At 42.3% G+C, this 23,188-nt stretch overlaps 1 protein-coding gene across 3 annotated transcripts in view; it reads left to right on the forward strand.

Annotated features, from left to right (window-relative positions):
- bru3 (CUGBP Elav-like family member bruno 3) overlaps positions 1 to 23,188 on the forward strand; it is a 426,425-nt gene that overhangs the window by 188,010 nt on the left and 215,227 nt on the right. The window lies entirely within an intron of this gene.

Consider the following 23,188-nt stretch of genomic DNA (forward strand, 5'->3'; position numbering starts at 1 on the left):
AACGGCCTCTTTTCTCCTCCGCATATGCACGCGTGAATGCGTGCACTCACACCAGATAAACTGCTGAGCCAAGCTGTTCAACTTGCACATTTCTAGCGCTGCTTTTGCCGCTACCCTCGGACATCACTAGGGGATATAAACGGACGCTTTAGAGCTCCCTTGAAACTGAAATGCTAGAAATGAATGTTCCTTTCTCTATTTTCTTCTTTTTGCGACTTCGCTTTTTCTTACCATCTCCTAAACTCGGCTTAACATTAACCTTAGACAATGAAACTCTTGACGTGTTCGACACTCTTTCTATCTCACCAAGCAATGTGACAACTGTGACAACATCGCAAAAACTGACCGATGGTATGACGCGGAGAAGAAATGGTTTTTACTAAAACAATGTCGACACTACTGAATATACGCGAAGTTACATGACACATTTTAAACTTTAGAGTGATAGATCCATTTGTTTTTATTTAACGTGTCATTAATTATTATGAAAAGAATAGAGGGCTGCGTTCAGAAAAAGCAGCTTTGCAGCTGTAAGATTCTTTAATATTATACATTTAAATCTAATAAAGAACTAAGAACCAATCATATTAAAGAATTTTACAACAGTTACAAAGCTGCTTTTTCCGTTGTACACAGCCAACGACTGTATTAATTTACAACGGTTAATATCTGTACTTATATATGATTCTCTTAAACAATCTTTCGCGAAAGCGTTAGCAGAAAAAAATCATGTACATACGGCTCATTGTTTTTAAAGACAGATATATTCGATGAAAGGTCTTTCTTGTGAAATTGCTGTTAAAAGTTCGAATTTCACAGCAGCATTTCTATCGCAGCTTATTTAGACAGATAGTAAAAAGAAAGACATTTATGTGCGATCGGTGGCGCTTTACTGGCGTAGAACAATAGAGCGCGCGCGATACTATCGATAAAATCCTTTTATTTCGTCGTACGACGCGTGAATTCCAGAACAATGCGCGCCGAAAATTTCGAGCACGGTCGCAGGAGTCTTCTTTCGAGCAGGACGGACGGACAGACGAGGCGCTGGACGGTGGAGAAGTAATGGGACAGGGAAGTGCCATTGTACGCGCATAAATACAATTCCGGGATTAAAAAAGTGGAGCGAATCCTCGCCGCGACGAGGGGCCGCGATCTCTTTCCTGTGACGCGCTCGTGGCGCAACCGCAATACTCGTAAAGAAGATCCGACTGGCGTGCTACCATTGCGGATGTTGAGCCGCCGGAGCGTAAAGAGAAAGCAGTGCTATCTCCATTCCACCCTCACCCCCTCCCCGGTTCGACTACACCCGGTAAACCCTTCCGTTACACCCGCCTGTCGCTGCTTTTTTCGACCGCCACTGCCATTGCGTCTTGCATTTGTTTGTCGTTTTCCCCGCGAACTCGACTAACACCGTCCGTAATGTCGACCTCGTCGCTTTGTGTGTTGTTACGAGATTTCTACCGGAGCTAGATTTTTTTCAAGATTAAGGTTGAAGAAACGCAAAATTGAGACTAGAGAAACGAATGATAAAAATAATATAAATACGTGTTCTTGTGTATATATATATTTTATTTCATTATGGTTAAAGTGTTCCAACCTAATGTAGATATTCTATACGAGGTACTAATAATATTATAAACCTGAGCTTCTCTTGTATAATAAAAATTGAATTGATAATTTTACTAGCTAATACTCTCGAAATATTTATGGTGCAATTAGCGTACAGCAATTACAGATAATGTCGCAATAAAAAAAGATGCAGCTAGCTATTTATACGAACATTCTAAATCTGTCGCTAATACTGATGATTAATCACTATTATCAACATTTTATCAAAAGAGCCATCTATCTTTCGATATTTCCCTACATAGACGTGATGTCATATTCGTGATATGACGTAGAATCGAGGCTTGTAAATAGTCGAGACCGTAAAAGTGTCGACTTGGCTCGTAGTAATAAAATCGAGTATAGTACGTACCTGTTCACAGCGGCCACGATTTTTACGGTTAGCGATCGATCGACGACCCGGCTCGGTAGATGGATTAGTGAATGACGTTAGGCAATAACGGTAATGGAAGGTGGCAGCGTTTAACCGTAGGCTATCGGTGAACGAACCGGAAGTTATCCAGCCCATCGCTCGCGGAATAGACGAGAGAGAGGATGGGGAGGGGGGGGGGAGAGTGAAGTGGGCCATAGATCGGAGTATGGTAATTGCGTCTCATGCTGGACCAATCCGCAGTGTTCCGAAATAGGTTGGCAAAAGTCCTTGGATGCCTGAGTGCACGGACGATCACGATCGATCGATCAGAACCGCCGAGTCGAAGGAGACAAAGCGTGTTGCTAGTGTTAAAATGTCGGACGTCTGGTAATACCAATTCACTGTCGGTTCTAGATACTTAGTAGTGTGCGACGTGGCAGATATTGAAAGAGGAAGCACGTAGTATCTCGCGAAATTGGACAGTATTGACAAGTATCCTGAAGGGATAGCAAACGTACTACATATATAGACGCGCGTACCTATACCATTACAGTTTACTAAGGAAACTGCATCTTTTTGTTTTTTTTTATCACGCGTACACAAGATGTTTATTTTTTATACGTATCTTATTAGGATTCAACTTAAGGTACAAGATTATAAGTATTCATAACGATAAGTATTTATAAATATTTATAATAAATTTTCGAATTAATTTGCAATATTTTCTCTCGATTCAAGATACTCGTAATCGCGTAACGTCCTTGTAACGTTACTGCGAATATGGAGTGATGACGTAATACACATTCAGGCGTTTAGCAATCACGAACCGTAATCCCCATTCTTATCGGTAGCATTAATCTGACAATATTGATTCGAGTATGCAGTCGGGCCTTCCGGCTGCCCATTTCGACCTATTGGCAAGTACTCTGGAGCACATTATATTCTAGATTTATTGGAAAGGCTTGCGAATTGGTAAGTGAGTGAGTGAGTGAGAAGAAAGAAAAGAAAGCAAAAAGAGAGAAGAAGAAGAAGAAGCAAAAAGAGAAGAGTTAGACGCACTACTAGCGCGAAACGGAAAAAGTCGTCGTTGAAGAGAAAAGAAAAGAAAGAAGAGAAGAGACGAACGGAGAGAGAGAGAGAGAGAGAGAGACCATCGTATACTCAGAAGGACGAGGACACGAGCGACTACAAACACTCTCGTGCATGGTCCCCTCTTGGGGAAAAGCTCCCGGCTACGACTCATTCCCGTGGTCCGTAAAGAGGCTAAGGGAACACTAGGGGTATGCGGGGACGAGCGAGCCAGAGAACGTATAAAATGAAGACCAGGTCTGAAATGATAAAACTGAGGATATTTCTAGCTTACGCCAGTATAAAGGGAGGTCTTCGCGAGATGGAATGTCTCCGGCTGGATGGCAGAAAGGCTAGATCGAGTCTCTCTTTCATATATGGACAATATCACCAAAATATGGTCAGTTTTAAGAACCATCCTGGCTCCGGAGAGGTCGTCCTCTCTCGTCGTCGTAGTGATTTCCGCGCCGCGTTTATATACAATACCTCTCTCGTTTTCTATCTCTTTCCCATCGCGAAGGACGCGCACCCATCGACGGACTCTTTGCACGCCCGTTGAACTTTGCGAATTTTATTTTTCGCTAGGGCAGAGACCCTGCGAGAACGCCACTCGCCTTTAATAAAGTTACACGCATTCGTTCCACCTCTATGAATACGTAAACGGCTGGGCGCTTATACCCCGATAGAAATATCCTCTTTAAAAGCGATTCCTTTCACGATCGTATTTGCAGCGCGCACGGACGCCAAGTGGAACGCGACGTGGGCATGCCTTAAATCCTAGGATATGCCCGGGCAACTACGGAAAGAGACGGAGAATTATGAATAAGACGCGGCGTTTATCTCGGAACGAGGTACGATAAAAGTATCCGGTATGTGGATATATCGTCGGAATTGCCATCCACTCGAATACCGAGCGGCGCGGCGTATCTTTTGATACAGTTCGCGTCGAGGCGAGCTTCCTACCGTTTCCTCTCATCCTGCGAGGGAAAGGAGTACGCTCATTTCCCTCGCAGGATGAGAGACTTAAGGCTACCCGATACTGCCCTACGTCACTGCGCGCTATTGTCAAAGAGCGAATTGCAATTTTAGGCGTATAAAGAAGCGCGCAGATGAGTCTCGCGGATCCTTGCTGTCGCGCTGCTAACACTTGTCCCGCGCATTAATGCAGAATGAGATTACTTAGGTACGTGAGAGAGGGTCGCCTTCCAAGCTCTCTAGCACTGTTAATTTAAATTGACTATCGTTCTCGAAATAATGGCGGTGTCTTTGTCGCCTTTGCGCCGAGCTTCCGCTCCCTCGTCCTCGTCCTTCCAGGTCGTTGGTGCTCATTTTCGTCCCTCTCGCATCCCCGATCCTTGCGTTCTTCTCCTTTGAACGAGCGGGCAACTTCGTGTCGCGAAATTGTATTTCGTCTCCAAATTAACAATTACATCGTTTTAAAAAGCTGCGCACTCCGGCTTAAGGGTTCTTCCTTCTGCAGTCGTTCCGTCGAATAGCGAGAGCGCTCGCCGGAGCACGGCCGAAGACAGAAGGCGGAAGCGAAAGCGACGTCCGGGGAAAGGGACATCCCGTTAAAAAACTCTTTCAATTATTTGCCGCACTAACGCACCCAGCGAACTTTTAGTTTTTAATCTGGCAGCCACGACGTGGCTACCGGGAAAATGAAAAAGGGGGAAAGCTAGATGGGCCGCATGTCCCTGCGCTCTCGAGCCTCTCTCTGCGAAGCGAACGGTGTCCGGAGGTCAAAGAAAATTCCTGGACCTTAAATTGCTTTCGAGACTTTGTGCCCTCTCTCGCTTTTCATCGACCGACGATGGAAATGCTGATATCTGTATCAAAAATGTAGTCACGCGCCTCCGTCGCACCTCCGTCGCATATACTTACCGTATACTATATACGCAGAGTTGATATTTGTCTTCCGTTATGTCCGGTTTTATCCATTTTTCAATAAACGGTATCGTTCACGAGGGTTATCGGTCGAAGCACCTTCTCATCCTTGTGCGCGAATGAATCTTTTCATCCCGAAGCAATTTCCGTGAAACGGTTTTACGCACGCAGCTGTTGGTAGACATTATCGTTTGGAGTCCCTTCGCGATTTCGCGCAAATCAAATGGCGGCTCCGGCGCGGGCGTTCGGCTTTTTCTTTGATGCCCTTTCGAGCCTTCGCCATGCTGGAGAGAAGGCAGTCGAGTGAGAGCGTGCAGCCATCCCCCTGGCAGGGGTTGGTGAGGCGATCGCGACGTAAGGGGTGTTCGAAGCGATGCTATGCGATGCCTCGACGCCTCGTACCTTCGGCCCACACAAAGGTCTCTCTCTCGCGTTATTGGCAGACCGCTTTACCGCGTCACCCTCCGCCGCCCCTTCCTCTTCCTACATCCCGACACCGTTCTGGACGTGTTACGTCGAATATTCCACCGTATCGCCGGATCGCAAGATTTTCTTTCGCCCTCCTTCGCTCGATAGACGAAGGAAAGATCCGTCACGTTGCTCGTGAAAGCCGATATCTTCTGTGTAACCTCTGCAAAGTCTGGGCTATCCCCGACGTTGCTAGAATTTTGATGGCACGCGGAAAAATCAATCGCTGTGACTTGAAGTTTTGGGAAAAATATACGATGTCTCGCGCGAAGGTATAGTCGATAAATATATTCGCTCGCGATAATTCCTCAAGCGTTTCCTTTCCCTCCCCCTCTCTCTCCTTCTTTCTCTTTATCCCGCGATATATATTTTGGATATATACCAAAGAATATAGTACGTTTTTACTGATTTCCGTTACAGCTACTGGAGTATGGTGAGGTAACCGTGCGTTTCTATTGGTCCTTTCTTGTTAAAATAATACTTGCCGAAACGGACTGCGAAAAATATCTTCAAAATAGCAGACGCGGTACGAGTGCCGCGAACGAAATCCCTTTATTTACCCATGAACGAAAATCAACACGTGGGCAAAGTCGGAAACGCATACGTTCGCACAGGAAATACGCATGCGGACAAAAACGTCTGGCCAGCTTTCCGCAGAGCCCTGACGTACGTACACCCGTGGAAAGCACCGCAATTTGCGCGATTACGTTTTCGGTTTTCCTGTCGCGAGTCATACGAGTTTCTACCCACATCCGACATGATGGAATATTACCGAGCAAAACGGCTGAAACTCTGCCGCATAAATCAGCTGGACCCCAAGGTGATTTATTTATTTGTTAAGAGGAATAGAACTGCCACTGTCGACGGCTTGTAGGAAACGAGTCTGCACATATTGCGTACGTAAGCCTGGAAATTGCTTTAGGAAGAGCGTATGCTACGTACAATATTGCGAATGTATACGGAATAAAATATTTAAACGTGAATAGCGGCAGTTCTTCGTCAATGTCGATGATACTAAACATTTATACACAAAATTCTTTCATAGATTACATGACAGAATCATAAAAACGTATAATCGGTAAATGTTTCCCCATTTATGATGTATATACCTACTGAAAGAAACCTAATTGATAGAGATATTTTTATCTTCTTAATTTGTAAGGGAGATTAAATTAGATTGGCGTAATTAAAAATTTTCTACTTTTTTTTAAACAAGTTTATACCATTTTAGAGAAAATCTTATTCAATCTTATTCAAGGACAAGAGAAGAGAAAAGCATGATAGATACAGATACTTTTATCTTCTTATACTATACGGGAGATTAAATCAGATTGGCATAATTAAAAATTCTTTGCCTTAAACGAGTTTATATCTCATTTTGGAGAAAATCTTATTCATTTATAGGGACTTAAACGCGCGACAAAGCATTAAAATGCGTCGGACGTGTTACATAAGTTTGTTACATAAGCTCTCCCGTACTATGACATGCGCACGTATGTATCTTTTCGAGTTCGATGGTTTTGCCCTTTGTGCTCGGGCGGGTTAAAAGGAATAGAAGGTCGGTCGTAAAAAAAAAAAAGAAAAGCCGGTGCGCCGAAAGAATTAGCTAATTGACGAAACCTCTCAGAAAGAAAGGAGCTAAGAGAGGAAAGCTTTTTCAGGGAAGACAAAGAAGTAGAGAACCAAACTTTCAGTTCTATTGTCCGCCTCGAACAATTTGATCCGCTCCAGTATAGGTTGACTTTGTGAAACCTAAGGCAGAGCTTCGCGATTACTTACTCGAATAGAATTCCACGGCGTCGCGGATATTTGAGATATTTAAAACTTCTTTCCGCTCTTATAATAAATGCCTTTCTACACAAACCGTTGCGAGCGTTCGAATCTCCCATTTGGCGTACGCGTATCTCGAGTTCGCGCTCGTTGTTCGCGCTTTGAGCAATTTCACCCTTGACTTTTACAAACGATTACAGTCGCTATGTTCCACATTCCCCAACCTTCATAATCGCAAGCAATTAAGTGTTCTCGACGTGACTAATGCGCGAAGTAAGGCACTGCCTATCTGCATAGCAAATGCCCGCGCCAGATTTTCGATGCTACGTACAAGATACGCGCGAAGCGAAATTGTGAGAGCTAATGCGCCTGTCTGAATCGTTGCTAGACTCTTATGTCTTCAGATTCTCGGTTCGTGTCTAAATTATTGCTGAAGCCTCTTGAAACTTTCTACAATTCTACATCTTTCTAACGAGATCGCAGATGTTACCTCTAATTTCACGATTACGTGCAAATCGGTGCAATTATATAACAATTGCAACATACGCGCGAAAATTACAAACAAAAGAAAATGTAATTGAAAAGCAAATGACAATGGAATGAAATTAAAGATTATCCTGATTAATACGCTCGGTTTTGCTGCAAGCACAATTATCTCTTCTTGAAAGCCTCTCAAGGATCTATCTCGTTATCATAGAATATTGTTCAGACAGTTTATGTTGCAACATTTTGTTCCGTTGAAATGCGACAACATAAATACGCCTGAACGTGTATTGACAACTTATCATTATCAGAATACGTATACAGCCCCCAAATAGGATTTCCTTGTCAGTTATTATCATCGTTATTTCATAACCAACTACGTGAGCGTCGTTGTCGATCCGACGCTACGTCATATCAAATCCATCGTAACTCCCACATAACGAGATACTTATCATTAAGGATGCTTTCAAATTGCCACTCATTGTTTCACCCTTATCGTACTTGCTTATAACGTATATCAATGATTTATAGAGAAAATGTCGTACAGAAACAACTTGAATAATATTTTCGAATATTATTATAATATTAGATATATTTCGTTTAAGTATTATTATCATTATGTGTTGTATGATTAAATAAAGCTACGCAGTGGACCTACTTTCTATTGTAATATTACGCACGAATGCGTACGAGGATTTTTTTCTGCTAATATTATTATATTAACTCCCCGTCTACAATCTGAATTTTTTGATACAAGCGAAATTTTACTCTTAAAATTCTTCGAAATAAAAGAGGGTGGATTAGATAAAAGTTTTTATTATTAAATTAAAACCTATTTAGTAATTTAATAGAGATGTTGAAAAGTGAACCTCGGACTTTTTCACATTTTTTGAAAGCCTAGAATAGTAAAAAAAAAAAGTGGACTGAGTAAAAAAGATCGAGACTGCAGATGAATGGTTAATAAAGTAAATACTCTTTTTAATTAAAATATGCAAAATACATAGTGATGTATTTTAAATATAAAAAGTCGCTAAAAGTTAAAAGAAAAGTAACGCAAAGTTTTCCTTCGAGTTGTATAAAACTTGAAATGTCTTACGATTCTACCGTTTTAGACTAGGAAAAATTTATTTTATTTTGTGGAGAAAGCGCGTCATTAAAATGTAGATCGAAGACACTGTAACATTCTATATGTATATTCAACACATACTTTTACCAAACGCAGCTCTTGGTATATGGTCACCATGTCAACCGGGATACCGGACTGCGGGCGCAGTTTGTGCAAGGGACACGCCTCTGAATGGGGTATAATTAAGTCACAACATCGACGCGGTCCCCCAACCGCGTGGCCCTTGGGAAAGGACGGGCAAGAACAAACACGGCTAAATGAGCGCCGTAGTTTCTCTCGTTACCGCTCGGCCTACAAGCTTGCGGGCATCTTCTATCTTCGACGTCGTTATCAAGGACTTTGTGCGGACGGACCTGTCCATTTCTGAAAACTCATCGAGGTCGCGCAAATCTATCGATGGTCCCTCGCATGGCTATAATTTCGTTTCACGACGCGCTCGCCGGAATCTCAATGCCGGTATACGAACGTCGACGATAAAATCACGACGCTCCCACTCCGTGAGAATATATCTTCTTGCAATTCTACCTCGATAGTTTTATCAATTTCTTTTCCGACGTTTGGACAAAAGAAATTCGTTACTCTGAATCTTATGTTACATAATTAAACCAATGTCGAAGTGTTAATTAATAAATATAACAATTCACAATAAATTCTTTTAGTAATTTCTAAATATAAATATATAAAAACCTCCTGTATTTTTTTTTTCAATAATAAAAGTGTCGTAAATGTATTACGCATAATTATTTTATTCGAGCAATTTATAGCAATGAAGCGACAGCCACGCAAACGAGGGTACGAAATAAGATGAAACGACATGGTGCGGCGATGCATATGTCACGACGTGTTTAGTTACACGCAGCGAGAAATCTTGATTGCGCCTTTTCACCAGTACCGGCTGGACATGTAGTAATAAGAGCGAAACACGACTACGAATTACACGTACGAATCACTACGCGAGCTTCTTCCTATACGTGTCCATTTCGTTGATTTTCAAAGGGTCAATATAGTTTCCGCGCACGGAATATCGTAATTAAGAGCTGCTGGAAACAGTCTGTCGCCGATGGTAACCTGCTGACTTTTTTACACGAGGCGAAGAGAAAAATATTGGCTCCATCGCTACCATTATTTACGTCACACTTGGCGCGATTTCAATTGAATTAGCCGGAACGTGAAACGCTTGTGTACTGGCTACGTGTTTGCGAAAGCTTTCAGTGCAATAACACCTAAATTTTTATTTCTTTGTTAGCTTAAGTGGCATAAGACAAGCCGAATATTTTATCGGAAACTATCACCATTGGTGCACAATTTTTTTTCTAATGATTATGCAAGATAATAAAGACACTTCTGACGCATCTTTAAGAATGGAGCATCCAACGAATGCGATTGGTACTTCGTGCAAACTCTCGAGTGGGCAAATTTCCTAAAGAATGAGGCGTCCTCAGAGAAAAAGATGCGAAGCAGATTGGTGAATGACTTTTCATTAAGGCTCGATTCATTCCTCATTTTTTCCCCTTTCCTCCCACTCTAGATAGTCACAGATAAATTACTGAATCTTTGGCACTTCTTTCTCGCCCTCGAGCTCTTCACGGACAATTTAGCTGCGCGGCGTCTTCCACCTCTCACTCGCAGAAGCATGCCTTCTCTCTCTCTCTCTCTCGCTCTCTCCTTTCCTACTCCGTCCGATACAAACTTTTAAATAAGACGCTTCTGGGCGAATTGACTTCCTTCCTACGATGCCGCTTTGAGGGAGTCGGTGCCTCGTCTGAGCGCCCTTCGTTTCTACCTCGCCCCATCCTACGCCTCTATCTTCTTTGTTCCGTTCCGTTCTCCCTCAAGGAGACGTCGGCTATCGAGTGCATGTCATCAACATTGTTATTGTGGTATCAATTTCCGCCTGCGATTCCAATTACCCGGACTTCCCGCCGGTGTAAAATTCAGCCCTACGTCTGCGCGGACCCCAATGAAAACTCAGAACGAAGTTGAAACGAAACGAATAACGGCGGGTTTATGAGGGACAGAACGCTCTCCCTCTATATCCTGGTCGGCTGTTCTTGCGGAATATTTTTAGAAATTGACAATAATACGTTTATTTTCCTCGGGTATTTCACGTAACATTATTTGCGTTCGCAAACAACTTTATGCGCGATGCGCTGTTCCCGACTTCTGGAAATTCGAATATTCTGCGTATTCGAATACTTTTGTAGACTTTTAACTCGTATTTTTTAACTCCAATGATTTTTACCGAATGCTATGCACATTAAATTTTTTTTGCTGTTATTTTTTTTTATACTAATTGCACAAAAATACAGTGGCTACCAAAAATTTCCAATCAATGAGTAATTTTATTGTTTTGCATATAAACAATTTTTATGAATAAAAATAAATATAGGATACGCGATATATCGTAGTATTTAAAATATCGTGAAGTTGATTATAACAAGAATCTTATTGACTTTTGTATAACGTAACTTGGAAAACACAGATTGACAAAAAATATTATAAAATGATATCGTTGGTTAAAAATTTTTGACTGCATATTCGTGACATGAAAATCGTCACCTATCTCTTTAAATACAATTTACAGTGAAATTAACTTATGAGCTGTGCTAATTTTCGAATGATTTGGATTCATGAAACATTTGCGAATACTACGTCGAGGCGTGTTTTGAGTAAAACAATCACAACAGTCAGAATATCTAAAGACAACATTAGCAAAACGCCAAAGCTGAGACCCACCAAGAATGTGACTCGAAAATCAATTGTCTTCCACTAATTAGAGCAGAGTGCTCTACCATCTTGTGATCTTACAGCGTAACGCGAACTTTACTCGAAGTACGATAGGAGAGCATACAAGCTCCGGTATACGTATCCCCAACATTTGTTAAACATACCCGTTGAATGTACTCACGAAATTTCCATATATATGGTATACGATGAATGTTATATCAGACATCGCTCTTTGTCCGGATGTTTCTAATTCACGCGGTAACGTTAAATGAAAATCGACGTATTCTTTCGACGTATTCAGTTGAAATGTACTAGTCGAGAGATACACAGGCGTATACACATGACCTCGGATAGATCGATTTCGCTATTTGGTTATCCGACAGCTTCGGAATCCGGGCTGTGCCCGTGGGACAGTTGAAATGGGATCACGGTGGCTCGCTTTCGGAACAGGGTAGGCGGAAGGGAAAGACGAAAGTTCGGACGATTTCATGAATCACAAATGAGGGACGAAATGACATTAAACTCGCGGACTTTCGCATGTACAAGCAGCGTACGAGCTTATACGTAAGGCGGTGCGTCGCGCTGGCAGCGCAAAAAGGGATATCTCACGTAAAAGCACCCTTATGGTGTTATCAACATTTACGGCAGCTGTTTTGTCGCTAAATGTGCATTGAAACGAATGTGCTATTATCTTCACGCTAATTCAACCTTATGTTCTTTGTTCCAGGTAAGTTCGGTAATCGTGCTACTGGGAATACCTTCGGGATTCCGACACTTTCGTCCTTAGCGTGGCGGAGGGTGAGTTTTCGCGCGATGTATAGCTGATTCTTTTAAACTTACTGAATAGAGATTTCTCTATATAAATATACGAAAGCGACAGATAAGGACCCACTTTGCCAAACTTAATTTGGAAGAAACTGTCGAAATGGATAGTATTGAAATTTGAGTCTCGTCTTGTATCACTTTGCATAAAATCGCAGAAGTAGAATGTTATTCCACAATTCCAGTAACTAGGTCAAAATTCAACGTAGAAATCGTAACGATGAATTTCATAGAATTCACAGTTTCAGCAGAAATCTTCTTGCGAAAATACTTGGTACATTTACGTATTATATTATTGCGCGTAATTATAGTAGATTTCGTGCGTAATAAAGATAACCGAAATAGTATAAAATCGAAAATCGTAAAATTTCGATTCCTTCCTCTACACAAATAACGCTAACGTATGTTCCAAATGCGCTGAAGAGACAATAAAACAATTTTATACCGCTGTTAAAGCTTCGAAATAGATAAAAATACATTCTGTGGAAATTTACCACACGTGCGAATATACAGTCATTTTCTTTTATGTTCTGTATCACACAATAAAATACATGTACATTATACAAAATTTCACAAAATTGTATCTATATTAATTTTCTTCCTTTTACCGTTTTGTTATTTTCTGACACTCCCCCCCCCCTCTCTCTCTCTCTCTCTCTCTCTCTCTCGATGCAATTAAAACCAGATATAATAACACTTTTTCGGAGTTAAATATTTTCATTTAGAGGCTTAAGGTAATCATCCCTACACATAATCCTCTATTTTTCTATTCCGAAATTAACTGCTGGCGGTTTATCGAAATAAATAGAAAGACGGCAAAAGAATGTTTTTATTCACAGTAAGGCGTCATGTCCGTTTCTCGACGAATGATTCACGGGGAAGCCTAAGTAAATACTTATCGATACCTTCGTATTTTCCTATCTCAGACGATCAGTTCGCGCTCAGCCTTTTCTTTAGCACAGTTTGCGCGATTTCCACTTTTCGGTCACTCACCTTTCATTACTTTAACGCTATCTTTAATGCGTGTGACCGATAGTCAATGACTACAGTCGATTGTTCGACACTTCAACTTTACTCGATAGCACAATGGATCCATTTAGCCTATGGTTGATCGTCTACTCGAAATCGTCATCCCTTCCGCGCCTCCGGACCGCAGAAATGTTTGCATTTACCAGAGGTAGGTTGTGTATGTTCCTGGTGAAAGCTTTTGGGGTTGTTCGAAGTGTCAACTCGGAATGCGTCCATCTATCGTACGGTATACAACACATGGCCATCAGGACGAGGACAAGTACCGAGACACTTTATCTTTGTACGTCCTGCAGGAACGGAAAATACTGCACGATAAAAAAATCGGTTCAATAAGAGGAAAATACGATATCTTACAGGATTTACTGCGAATCAGTCTTAAAATTTTAGACCAATTTTTTTAAATACTCAGTTGTTTAAAATTGTTTTAAAGTAATTATTTTATCATCTTTTGTTTCTGCGCACGGATACGAAGCTGTTATAACATGAACAAAAATAATTCTACTTTCAGTATAAATTTTTAATGTAAATGGGAATTAAGCCATCATAAGCAGTTGAGAGGATGTGCTTATCGTGATTTTTCAATTCTGTTATCAGACGCTAGATAGTATATTATACGAGACGTTACGTTGTGGCAACAGTAACTAAGATGATATTTTATCCTTTCCAATCCCGATGTATCCTAGAGGTAGCTAGCATCTCTCGGTAAATGCGGTTATTATGTTATCTCAATCCAGCAGGAGGACGGTGTATCCATATGCAGGAAGCGCCCCTGGTATTGGATGAGTTCAGCTCAGGCGGCGAGAAATACGCACATTATTTTTCCCGCTCTCATTTTTGTCACGATTTTAACAACCTTCGTTACGGCGGGGGAATTAGTATAATCTGTTGGCCGTCCTAATTAACGCTTAAAGCGCGGCGCCTTTTTTTCCTCGCCTTACGGTTTTTCTCTCTTTCCGTCGTTAATTCTTTCACGGGAGACCGTTAATTTTTATCAACCTCCCTCGTGGAACTTGTACTTCCCGCTTTATTCCTGGCGGAGATATACACAGGTAATAATAACTCGGCGGAAATATATTCTTCGGCATAGTTATGATATTGTCTGAATGTGATATGGTATTGCCTGGTCGATACAAGCTCGATAATCATTCTAGAACGTGAGCTATGTGAAAAATGAGATCACAAACATTTTATAACTAGATTATAGATACTTCTTAAGAAAAACTGAACATCGTTTAATCTTCTATCAATGTATAATTTTTCAGCTTACCGCATATTTTCTAAAATGTCTGCTAAAAATATAAAAATGAAAATGAGTTAAAGTCTGTGCAAAACTGTTCTTTGTTGTTCAAAGATTAAAGTTTTTGAGGCGTTATAATAAAATTCACACAAAAATATAAGAATGTTTCTTGTTTAAAATTCAATATAGATACCCATATATATTAACGGAAGTTACAGAATAATTGCATTGCGATGTCTCATCAATTTTTCTATTTGACTCGCGTTTTACAGAATATACCGTCGTGTTTCTTGCATCGGAAATAATTTGATGTGCATTATATTCAACTATCGCGTTTAAATCTAAGATATTTGAAATGAAGGAAACCTTTTTACTTATGATAGTGTCAAAATATTCCGTTCTCCGGCGACGTGTTTTTTCACACGACGTACGGCATCTGCTCGGAAGTGCTCGATACTATTTGAAAATTGCGGCGCATACACCCGTTGGTAATCGAGATAGCGCGGGATCAAAGGGTCTATATAACTAAATACACATTTGGTCCTTGGGTCGTGGTGTAACGGGCAATATTTCGCGGTGGCGGCAGCATCAACGGTGACGGTATATATATTGGTAGTGTGCTTTCGCCGCGCCGATACCTCGAGAGCTAGTTGGCCTTGCTTGGACTCCCGAGTTCGGAGTCCAGCACATTAACGGAGATAGTAGCTCCGCTCAAACGTATAATTGCGGGACGAGGCAATTGAGGGAGTCTCTTGGGAACCGGGCTCCCGCAAATCCGCCCGCCCACCAACTTCGAACCCCTTCAGTCCACACGTTTCTCCCAGCAAGGCTCTCTCTCTCTCTCGATAAGATGCCCCTTTCCTCCATTGAGTCGCCTCCGCACGACCGCCTCCTATCTTCTCTCTCGCGGCAGATAACCGAAAACGATGATATTACGTGTCCAATCCCGCACGTCAGCCCGGTCTTCGCGTCCACTCGCGATTATCCCTTGTCCTCGTACAGATTTTCACTCCTTCTTGAGAAGCCTGTTCCCAAAATCCTCCTATATGTTTCTACACTTCTTTCCTGTCGTGATAGCTCACTTGTATTTTACGGCAGAATGGAACATAGCGAGTGAAAGGAAAAATGGCAAACTGCGATAATGTTCTTTGTCGATTAGCAACAGAAAATAAAGGCTAAATAAAAATCGCGATTGCATTTCCAATCATTTCAAATCGCGAGCTTCGATACGTGAGGAATTGCCAAATAAATAACTGCGAGACGTATTAATGAACCATTCGTTTTCCGTTCTGCACTGCAATCATTCAATATTATTTATTCCTTTGATGTACGCACAGTATTCACGCACATCATCGACGAATGGTATTTCGGCGAATCTAATGTAATGAAATGTAACTTCAAACGGTTAATATATTGAACGACCGCCGCGTTACACCATGTCGATGGGGGTACGAATTTAACGAGGCGTCGAAACTATAACGGATACGCTGCTCTCGGAAATTCCAGACATATCGTCCCAATTTTCTGCGTATGCGGCTAATGGAGGTATGGCTGCATTCACTTGCAGGCTACGCGCCACTCTGTCACTTTGATCGTGCATAATACACCAGGCTAAGTTACGAAGGGACCATATAACTAATTATACACTATTACGCGCCTGATTTCCCCGCGGGCGAAAAATAGAGGAAATATATCAGAAAGCCTCCGACGAGAGTAATAAGTGCTATTAAGATCCGCCACCTCGCGCTCGTTTCCATCCCTGTGCTCTCCTCCGTTGCTCGTGCAACGCGAAAATCTAGAACGAGAGGAAAAGAAGAAGAGAAAGAAGGAGGGGAAACGCAAGAAAAAACAGAAAAGAAAGGACAAAAACAACTTGGCGGGAAGAATATGGAAGATATAGCTTATCTTCCCGTCAACCAGAGCCGCCTTCGGGTAGCATCGTGGATTGCTTATTAATGGCCGTACTTCATCCAATTAGAATAAATTACCGCTACTCCTTTCGGATGTTGCCCACTCCGGCACGTCTCGAACGGCCGAGGGGAGAAACTCGATTTATGGAAACGCTATCGCGGTGCAACCATCCGATTCGTTGTTCTTTCTTTTCTCTCGTCAATGCGAATTAAGCGCGTTAATTCGGCAACAAGTGCACGAATTTATCTAGAATTTATCTAGATTTCGCACCAATTAAATCGGATAATCGGACGTTCTTTCAATAATTCAATGAAATCTGAGGAAACTTTAATCGATAACGAGAATATTAATTACTGTCTTTGTTACCGACGGATTTTGCATCAAAAATCTTTGCGTTCTCGTTTAAGATAGTTGCTTGATCGCAATTTTGACTGTAGAGTTGCGCACGGTTGTCTTATCGGATTTAGCAGAGTGTCTAGGCTCCGGGCGGGGGAGGAGAAGAAACTGGGGAGAAAGCGAATACCCTGGTTAGGTGGAAAGTTAAGGTTGGGTCTTTACTTAACCGTAATCGGAAGATATTGCCGGCAGCACTGTACCAAGGGCACTTTACCAGCCGCCTTAAGAAAGCACTAGCTTCGCGAGGCCCGGTAACGCCGGTCCAGACCGTTATTAAAAGAACCCCCTTTATCTCAGTCTCTCTCTCTCTCTCTCTCTCTCTCTCTCTCTCTCTCTCTCCCCCCTCTCCTTGTCTTCTCTGCTAAGATGCCGCTTCCAGTCATTCTCGTTCCCTTTGAAGCTAAGAGTATTTCTATGTCAACCTTTGTACTTTTTAGCGAGAGATCTACGGCGCCGATGGGTCTACTATACGCGCCTCCGTAACGTCGTGCAAGGTAACGTCCGTTTCAGCGAGCAACCGCGCGTCTTAATGGCGCTTCTTAATTTCTTGGTGAGACGGGATCTCGAAATGGTTACGGACGAGAGATGCAGCAACAGGAGATTGCAGCGTCTCTCCGCAGGGACAAATACCGGAATAACGTCGCCGACGCGTTTCATTCACCTCCCTTTTTTTTTTTTTTGATAACTCTCCCCCTCATTTTAATTACGGTCTATTCCGCCAAGCACTTAACGTTTATTCGTCAACACAGAGAACCATCGTAGGGATGAGGACTAACGGAAAATTTCGACGTGCAAGTAGATGAGTAATGGAGTTTTTATAATCCATTGTTAAACGTCATCGGTCACGTCAAGTCGCGTTTTTCACGGTGGACGCTACCGGAAATTTCGCGTTTGATCATACTACCTCTGACTACCTCCACAGTGTGACGCTGGAAAGTTGACACTTCCGGGTCGCGCACCCGATGCCCATAAATTCCCGCGGCGGCGACACTTTTCATCAGGCTCTGATTACTTATTCACGCGCCGACGAACGCGACGATAGAAGAGCGCAGACGACGTGTGAGTGAGAGTGATATGTGTACGTGTGTGTGCGTGTGTGTCTGTGGTGTATGTGCGACCTGCTCGCAGCCTGGCGCTGCCACTGTGATTGATAATAATGCAAGTCCGACGTCGACGCTAGCGCCCGATATTACTGAAACATTATTTACGGGGATAAAATGAAATTTTTCGATCCTAGAATGAGAATTATAATGGAAAGCGTGCAGCTGATAAACCGAGAGTACGTCGCGTACACAGGCAAACTCGTTACGTTGACGAGAAGTTGGAAGTTCGGATCATCAAAACTGTTCAAAACGTACCCTGTTTTGCTGCGTGCATAAATAATCTTGATATTCAATAATATCGATGTGGAGTATATGATACTTTATCTGTCTCGTACCTCTCTTCGATAGAACTGATAGTGATTATGATCTTTTATAATTCCTTCTCTCTCAGAAGCTATTTCTATGTTCGTATTTTAATTTTAATTTCGAAACTCGCAATTCGCCGTAAATCCCGTCGCAATTATTAATTACATTACACGATTTCGGCACGTCAAGCGGATTAAATCCTCGTCCTGCCTAATACCTTCGACTAGTCACCATGAAAATACCTTCTCCTTTAATTTAAAGGTCGTTAGATATTAACCAGGCTAAATAAATCCGTAGGACGATGGCGAGAGGACTATGCCTGTAGTGCGAGCAACCCCGTATTTCCGTGTAGGTACCTCGTTTGTGAAATTTGCACGTGCGCATCTCTAGACATTCGACATAGTTACAGCGCGTTACGTGTACACGTGTGCGCCTGCAAAGATCTTATCCTGCAGAATAGTAGCGGATACATCACACGCAGAAACGAGAGAGCCCCTTGTTGTCGCGCGTTTCACCCTCTATCTGCGTCCTTGTCACCCCTCATCTTCTCTCTCTTTGTTCCGTTGGGGAACGACGACGCGACACCGTTCTGACTGCGACTGTCCTGTCACCCCGTACATCCCCTACTCTCGTCGTCGTCATCGCCGTCGTCGACGTCGTCGACGTCGCCGTCGCCGTCGTCGTCGTCGTCGTCGTCGTCGTCGTCGTCGTCATTCCCCCCTTCGCCCGCCGCCCGTCTCTGAAATAGCAGGCTACACAACTATCATATTCCCCCTTATTTTTTGCGGCGCTGTCATGCGGCGCCATATATTTTGACGTCCATATTCCCTTTTCCCCCATGCGATGAGATACACCGTCAACGTTGCAGGTGCAACGCGTCCGAGCATCACTTCCACAAGTTATCGCCGGTACCTTTTTAAACGCGTGCAACGTCGCGCTCTTCTCGAAAAATTTCGCCCTAGACGTGTTGTAATATAGGTATGTACATACTACAAATAATACCTCAAAGTTAAGAAATAAATTCCATTAATGGAAGCAACATAATACTATACACTTAATGAGCTCTATAATATACTAGAGCGTACCACCAAGGTGTCCTAATTCCTTGACGCTCAACAATGACACTCCGAGTTCTAAAACATAATAGGTGTAAGCTTTAAGTAGTAAGGTGTTGACTAATCATAGTTGACTGTTTGGAGAATAAGCGACTGATTGATTGATTTCTTACGGTTTAAGGTTTACTACACTTATTGTGTTTCGAACAATGATTGTTTTCTTTATCAGGAACTAAAAATAAAAAAGACAACTATTCGTTTTTTTTCCTTTTCTTTAAGTCGCAATTTTCTATAATTTAGTATAAGAAAGGTGAGCTTCAACATATTATAGAGTTTACTGTAATAAGAATAGATTGCACATTTCTATGAAGTTGTTACTATCGATTTAAAAGTGTGAGGTAATTTGTACCGTATCGCTTTCTTTTTCTAAAGTATCAAGTTGAAAAGAGATGCTGATATGATTCAATTTTTTCCTAATAGAGTTAAGATCAGAGACTGCGCAGTCGATATCTGTAATGCTTAATACCAAAAGTTCCACGAAAAGTTTCCCAATATTAATATCGTTATATTCTCTCTTTTCTCTACCAATTTCTATAAAAAAAACTATGAAATATTTATCGCGCGAATTTTATTCCTTTGAAGAATTCTCCTTTCGCAAAGAAGTTTTCCAGCTTTCTGCCACATTTCATGTGACAAAAGATAATGATTGCGCTCTGTTTTTTTTCGCGACTCGACCAGAGCGCTCCGTGAGTCTGTGATAGTGGAACGGATTGAAGGTGCGTCCGCGGGCGGAACGACGAAGAAAAAGGAAGAAGGGACAGAGATAGTTACGGGGGTTGTTTGTCTCTGCTTCCGTCTACACGGCTTCGGCTACGCCATTGAATCAAGTCGAACATAGCCGCGGGCTGTTGTGTAAACCCTGGGCCCTGATTGAAAAGCTCCGCACTCAAATATTGGATGATAAATCAGAGAGTCCAGAGTTTCCGGTATCCCGGATTGTATGTCTTTCGCGAATGCTCATATAAGCGTATCCGTCCGTGATTAGCGTACAAATACCTCGAATAGTCGGAAAGCAATGATCAGGATGTTCTGAAGCTAATTACGCGGCAAATAGTACACCGTCTATGTTTGCGGCGATAGTTCTGCACGAGCCTCCACGGCGCGCCACGCTCTCTGAATTATTCATAAGCATCGTCTCGCGCTTCGCATCGTTATGTTCCAAGGCCTCGACTTACATCATTACGCATCGGATGAGACGAATCGGGTTTATTGTAGCAAATCCGATCTCGCGTATCGTCACCTTCGGATTCCGGGAAAGCGGATCTGCCAAGTATGAGCCTTCGGCTAGCGCACGTTCGCGAGTCAAGTCGGTATATTGGAACATATCGGATGTAAATCGACAGGCAATAGTATTGACGTGCTACGTGCCATCTTCATGTCTCACGCAACGTTCACTGCACGACTTCCGATCTTCGCGTACACCCTTTGCGTTCTTGCCACGTACTCTCTAGACTATCTCACTCTGTCTATCGCCTTTTCACTATCTTCTAACTCCTTCCTCTCTGTCTGTTCCTCCTTTTTCCTAGTAACGCTGCTCGCGCATTCGAGAACACCTACGAGCAAACACTTCCCTGAATACCTCCCCGCTAATACCGACATTGCGACCGAAGTAGGCAGATGCGGGGCACGAGGAGACGAGGGTTGCGTGTTATAGTAGTCTCTCGTCTCCTATTTCCTAGCAATTCCACGTCGTTCACAAATTATCCCCTTCGCGCGCACACCGTACGAAAGTGGCGGAGCTCGCCCGACATCGCCGCTAACGTCGCCCCTACGGAAAAGGGGTGACGGTCTCTGAGAATGGCGACGATGCCGGCTCATATTTAGCTATCGTATAAATCCGGCTCCGGCTTCAAGGAGAGGTTTAATTTTACACGGGGGTTACGAGAGAGAGAGAGAGAGAGAGAGAGACAGACCTCCTGTGTCTGAGTAACATGCCGGAGTTCCGTGGAGCCACGAGGTCGTCGGCACACCGACCCAACGACCCATCTTCATATGCTGGTCCACCGATCCGAGAATTCCAATCTAACAACGCGGGTCCCTCTTCAAGTCAGTGACAAATTTATATATACATGTGTGGGTGAATGTAATCCATACTCTTTTGATTAACAATTCCATTCCATCGTCCTATCTACGATTGCAATGAATCAATCTACATTAATATATAATTATACAGTCATGTATACTGATCGTAATCATATTTAATATCTGCAAAAAAATATAACAAACTGTCTAAATGTAATAATTGTTTATAGGGTCAAGCGGAATGGTAATTTGGATACATTAACAGAAACTTTTTAATTTGTATAAAAAATTGAGATTACATAGCATATCAAATCAAACATACGAAACGAATAATGTGGTGCAATAGTGTACGTTTTGTATGTTTAATTGAATACAATATGTGACCTCAATCTTTCATACAATTTGAAAATTTCTCTCAACTTATCCAAGTTACTCCGCTTTATCCTATATGTAAAAGCAATAATATGCATGAGCATACCGAGGATTTCAGTTAAGCGGAGGGGTAAAAATTGATCTTTACACGAAACTTATTAAAATATGTACTTATATTGAAGCCTCTTTGAGAATCTTCAGCTAACTTTTCGGAAATAGTGCACACATTAGCCAATAAGCATTCAACTATTCATCGTAAACTAATTTTCATGAATTAATTGTTTTTCCTTGTCAAAATTTCGAAGGAGAGCCCTGTTCTCTCGTTGTGTACGTTTATAATAATACGAGAGAAGAAAATTTGCAACATTGTAAATTATGTAACAAGTAAATGTCGGAACAACGATAATGTACACGTACTAATTTCATCGTAGGCGGTAATACGCCGGTAGTCGCTCGAATGTCCTTCGAGGAATGCAAGTTCCGGCGGGAGAGATAATGAAATGAAATACGCTAAGAAATATTTAATAAATTTCCGCATCTCGCAAGATGCTCCTCGGTGGCATCCTGACCCTTAGCGAATTTTCCTTCAGGTATTCTGCGCGTAGATTAGAGCCCCATTCTCCACTTCCTTCTCCTTCTCCCTCTCCCCCCATTTATCTCTACAGAGCTACACGATTTTGCATTTCAAGTCCTCCACTGTGTTTTTAATAACGTAGATGCTTTCATAGTATCGGGTGCTTTTCGCTTGAATTGACGAATACGTGCTTGCGATGAATTGTAACATTTCTATAATTAGAGCTATTCGATATTTTTATTAATTTCCTACTACATAGTTCGGCAGAAATGTTCGACAGTTAATTTTTCCTGTCAGAAAATTCTTCTCTTGCGGGATTGTAATTTCACCCAGTCCGCGTGTTCGAAGAAATACCTCCAAATAGTCCACGATAGTTGTACGATATTCTTTACATGACCTGAAAAACGCAGCTAAATGCATACATATGCAGAACGAGCCGTGATACCCGCGCGCTTTTACAACGTTGAGAACTTTTGCATACGCGTATAATTCCACGCTCGAATCGCGCCGCGCTCATGGTATCGCGCGTCAATCCATCCGCGGTTCTCGCCTGTAATCCCTGATCGTTTGACTGGGGCATCCGCTATTTTCGCCGGTAAAATGTACACGCGGCAGCTTTCGCGCGCGAAACGTGGTTTTATCGTGGCCAGCAGCGGCAAGAGGCAGAATTCTATCGGGACTTTCAACGCGAGTGCCTCGTGTAATTTGAACCACGAAAACCATCGAAGTGAATAAGCTCTGCTCAATCAGAAATCGTGTGGCATCCTTGCTACTCTGAGATTATCAATTAAGGG

Source organism: Cyphomyrmex costatus, unplaced genomic scaffold (assembly GCF_001594065.2).
Source record: "Cyphomyrmex costatus isolate MS0001 unplaced genomic scaffold, Ccosl1.0 scaffold61, whole genome shotgun sequence".
Classification (NCBI taxonomy): Eukaryota; Metazoa; Arthropoda; class Insecta; order Hymenoptera; family Formicidae; genus Cyphomyrmex; species Cyphomyrmex costatus.